Below are 5,294 nucleotides of genomic sequence, written 5' to 3' on the forward strand. Positions count from 1 at the left end.
TGAAAACAGAAAGTTAAGTTTCCTAGAGTTCCCCGAAAGGCTCTCCTCCTCCGAATGGTCCTAGTGGTGGAAAATACATGAAACCGAGAACTTGAACTGGAGTTGTTCGTTGATGTCTCGGAGTTCCATTTTCATGTTTTCCAATGATTCAGTGAGTTGCACGAGACGCATCTCAGCAAGAAGATTCATTTCAGTGAGTTCTTTCACGAGTTCTTGGAGTTTCAAGAGAAGCTCGGTTTTGGAAACATGGCGGGCATCGTTTCTCGGATGTCGGGAAACGGGGATTGCTTCACTTATCTCAGTTGGCATGCTAAATTTTCAGAGGTTATTGGTTTTGGTTTGTGCAAGAAATGCAATGACACAAGGTGCCTTTTTATAACCAACCAGTAACCCGAGCACGGTACCGTGCTTTTGAGAGCACGCCCCCGTGTTTTTGCTCTAACAATTCTGTTACAAGCCAGTCTGACTGAGATTTTTGCAGCGAAGATGTCGGGCCGTATTTTTAGGCACGGGACCGTGCTTTTGAAAGCACGCCCCCGTGGTTTTCAAAATATAAATTTTTATTATTATTATTATTATTTTTAAACATTTATTTACAAGGCCTAATTTTGTGAAGGTCTTGGCCAGACCTTGTTTCCTTAATTTCTTATTTAAAAGGTTTGGACGGTTAAACCTCCAAAACTTCTTTAAGTGGACCGTCAATGTATGGTTTTAATCGATGTCCATTTACTTTGAAATTCTGGCCGTTTGAATTTGAAATTTCGATTATTCGATAGTCAAAAACTAATTCAACTACGTATGGACTTGTCCACCGGGATTTTAGTTTTCCTGGGAAAAGACGTAAACGAGCGTTGTATAACAGTACACGATCGCCAGTTTGAAATTTTTTGTTTCCTTTTAAATGAGCGTCGTGTATGCATTTAGTTTTTTACTTGTAGGACCAGGAATTTTCGTAGGTCAATGTTCTCAGTTCCTCGAGCTCACGAATTTGATCTTCCCAGTTTACTCCGGCAGACGCTAGATTAAAATTCACTGCTCTGAGGGCCCATTAGGCTTTGTGTTTTAACTCTACTGGCAGATATGTGCCTTCCCGTAAACGAGCTTGAAGGGTGCCGTTCCTATAGGAGTTTTGTAGGCCGTCCTGAGGGCCCATAATGCGTCATCTAACTTTTCTGCCCAATTTTTTCGATTCATTCCCACACTTCTTTCCAAAATTCTCTTAATTCCTCGATTCGAGACCTCTACCTGCCCACCGGTTTGAGGGTGATATGGTGTTGCCAGTCGGTGATGGACCCCATACCGTGCTAAAACCTTGTCTATCAGGGTGTTACAGAAGTGGGTACCTCTGTCGCTGATTAGGGCTTTCGGAGTACCGAATCTTGAAAATAACTTTTTCAGAAATCGTACAACTACTCAAGCATCGTTAGTGGGAAGAGCTTGTGCTTCTACCCATTTAGACACGTAGTCGACTGCTACAAGGATGTATTTATTTCCGAATGAGTTAGGAAACGGGCCCATGAAATCTATACCCCATACATCAAAGATTTCACAAATTTGAATGCCCTTTTGAGCCATCTCATTTTTTGATGAGATGTTCCCGGCTCTTTGACAAGAATCGCATGCTTGGATCAAAGTATGTGTATCTTTGTATATAGTGGGCCTGAAAAATCCCGCATCAAACACTTTCCTGACCGTGGTGGCGGTACCATGGTGTCCACCTGTTGGTCCTTCATGGTAGTGTTGGAGAATGTCTAAGGCTTCCTTGCCTGCTACGCACCTACGAATGACTTGATCCGCACATATTCTAAATAAGTATGGATCTTCCCAGAAGTAAAACTTAAGATCGGAGAAGAATTTTATCCGCTGTTGATGGGTAAGCCCTTCTCTTAGGATTCTACAAGCTAAGTAATTTGCGAAGTCGGCATACCAAGGACTTTCGTCTTTTTCCTCTATGACTTCTTGGATGCGCATGAGAATTTCATGTGGAAAATTATCATTGATAATTTCTTTGTGAAGTTCTTCGGGAGTTGGACATTCTAAGCGTGAAAGATGGTCTGCGGCTACATTCTCTGCTCCCTATTTATCCTTAACCTCGATGTCAAATTCTTTGAGTAGTAGGATCCATCGGATGAGTCTAGGTTTGGCATCTTGTTTGTTGAATAGGTAACGTATTGCGGCATGATCGGTGTAGACTATGGTTTTGGAAAGAACTAGGTATGATCTAAATTTTTCAAAGGCAAACACTACTGCTAGTAACTCTTTTTCTGTTGTGGTGTAATTTTCTTGTGCATCATTAAGAGTTTTACTGGCATAGTTAATTGGGTGAAAGTGCTTTTCTTTGCGTTGTCCGAGTACGGCTCCAACTGCAAAGTCACTTGCATCGCACATGATTTCGAATGGAAGGGTCCAATCGGGTGTGGTCATGATTGGTGCGTTGACAAGTTTATCTTTTAGTGTATTGAATGACTCAACACACTCCTTAGAGAAGACGAACGGTGCGTCTTTTTCCAGAAGTTTGGTCATAGGTCTTGAGATTTTTGAGAAGTCTTTTATGAAGCGACGGTAGAAACCCGCGTGACCTAGAAAACTTCTAATGGCTTTGACTAAAGTTGGCGGCGGAAGTTTGGATATGGTTTCTATTTTGGCCCTATCAACTTCTAGTCCGTTTGAGAAATCTTATGACCTAGAACAATGCCTTCTTTTACCATAAAGTGACATTTTTCTCAGTTGAGCACTAGATTTACTTCTTCACACCTAGCTAACATTTTGTCTAGGTTTTTCAGACAATGATCGAAGGAGTCTCCAAAGACTGAGAAGTCGTCCATGAAAATTTCCATAGAGTTTCAATCATTTCATGAAAGATGGCCACCATGCAACGCTGGAAGGTGGCTGGAGCATTACATAATCCAAATGGAATTCTTCGGTAGGCGAAGGTTCCATACGGACATGTAAAGGTGGTTTTCTCCTGATCTTCAGGAGCAATGGGAATTTGAAAGTATCCGGAAAATCCGTCAAGAAAACAGTAGAACATTTTTCCAGATAATCGCTCAAGCATTTGATCGATGAAAGGAAGTGGAAAATGATCTTTTCTTGTGGCGTCATTAAGCTTCCAGTAATCAATGCAAACTCGCCAGCCTGTGATGGTTCTCATTGGTTTTAGTTCGTCCTTTTCGTTCATTACGACCGTCATTCCTCCCTTCTTGGGTACTAGTTTAACGGGACTAACCCAAGGTGAATCCGAGATCGGGTAGATTAATCCGGCATCAAGCAGTTTGATTACTTCCTTCTTCACCACATCTTGCATGTTGGGATTGAGACGTCTTTGATGTTGGACCACAGGTTTGTATTCCTCCTCCATGAGGATTTTGTGAGTACAGAAAGAGGGACTGATGCCCTTGATATCCATGATCTTCCATGCAATAGCCTTCTTATGGTTTTTGAGAACCTTAAGAAGTTCGTCTTTCTCTTCTTTAGAAAGGTGAGATGAAATAATTACTGGGAGTTGAGAATCTTTTTCTACAAAGGCGTATTCGAGATGTTTTGGTAGTTCTTTTAATTCTAAGGCTGGTGGTTCTTCGATTGATGGTTTTGATTTTTCATTGTTTTCAATGATTTCGTATATCATTTCTGACTCTTCGTGGTAGTTATTGTTGAGATTTTCGTTTTCTAAAATGGGTTTGTTGAGTGTTTTGTCTAAGACTTGTGTTTCTAAGGGAGTATTGATGGAGTAATCTCGCATATAGCAACTTACGATGGAGTCTATGATGTCAACACAATATAAGATGTCATCGTGCTGTTGCGGATATTGCATAGATTTTCCTATGTCAAAATTGATTGCCTCTTCATTGACCCTGAGAGTGAGTTTACTGGTGCAAACATCAATGATAGCCTTTGCGGTGGCTAAAAGGGTCTTCCTAAAATTAGAGGTACACTTTTGTCTTCCTCCATGTCTAGAATCACAAAATCTACTGGGAAAACAAACTTGTCAATTTTGACAAGCATATTTTCAACAATGCCCCGAGGATATTTAACGGATCGGTCAGCTAACTGAATGCTCATGCGGGTGGGCTTTGGTTCTCCTATCCCTAGTTTTGCAAAAACCGCATAAGGCATTAAATTAATACTAGCCCCTTGGTCAGCTATGGCATTGCTAATAGATAAATTTCCTATGAGACAAGGGATAGTAAAACTCCCTGGATCGGTCATCTTTGTCGGTAGCTTGCTTTGGAGGACAGCTGAACATTCTTCACTTAGGGTGACATGCGAGATCTCCTCCAACTTCCTTTTGTTTGTCAGCACTTCTTTGTGAAACTTGGCATATTTTGGCATCTGAGCAATAGCCTAGACAAAAGGGATGTTGATATGGAGCTGCTTAAAGAGTTCTAGAAACTTCCCATACTGGGTTTCCAATCGCTCCTGCTTCAGTCTCCCAGGGTATGGAATAGGCGGAACATAGGTTCGGACTGGCTCCTTAGGGTGTACTGTGCTTGCTGGGGTCAGCCTTTCCTGCGTTTCATCAGGAGACTTTTTCTCCATAACTGGTTCTGAAGTTGGTGAGACAACAGTGGTTGTACCGCTCCTGAGTGTAACGGCGTTAGCTGTTGCAATCGGGTTGGTGATTGTGTTGCTTGGAAGAGTACCAGGTGGTCTTTCAGATAATTGTCAGGCAATTTGTCCGATTTGGGTTTCTAGGTTCTGAAGTGATGCTTGTTGACCTTTGAGATCGGCTTCATGTTTTAATAATACTCCGCTGATATCAACATCTCTTGAGTCGGCTTTCTTTTCTGCTTCATTTGTTTTGGTCATCAGTTGGATTAGCATTTCTTCGATCTTAGAGTAGCTTGGGTATTGATGGCTACTAGAACTTTGATCTTGAAATTGAGGTTTAGGCTGGAAGGGTTGATTCATTGGTCTTTTTTTGAATCCGGGTAAAGGTTGAGTGTTACTTCCGTCTTTCCAGCTGAAATTCGGGTGGTTTCTCCATCCTGGATTGTAGTTATTGCTGAAAGCGTTGTTCTGTCGAGCGATGAAATCGACTTCTTCCATGGCCATGATGACTTTTTTACAGTCACTCGTCTTATGAATTCCGCCACAAGTGCCACAGGTGAGTCTGGTTTTTGATAGCTCGGCTTGAAGTTGTTCGAATTTTTTAGAATGGGCTTCAAGCTGTGCTGTGACAAGAGTGTTGGAATCAACGTGGTGTATTCCTTTATGGGTAGGTGTAGATCTTGGTGGGTTGTAAGCGAAACTCTTCTTTGCGGCCTTCTTCAGGATTTCAAATGCTTCGTTAGGTG

The sequence above is a fragment of the Bidens hawaiensis genome, unplaced genomic scaffold (assembly GCF_021521415.1).
Source record: "Bidens hawaiensis isolate Kalapana, Puna unplaced genomic scaffold, B.hawaiensis_p1.1 tig00003510_1, whole genome shotgun sequence".
NCBI classification, from domain to species: Eukaryota; Viridiplantae; Streptophyta; class Magnoliopsida; order Asterales; family Asteraceae; genus Bidens; species Bidens hawaiensis.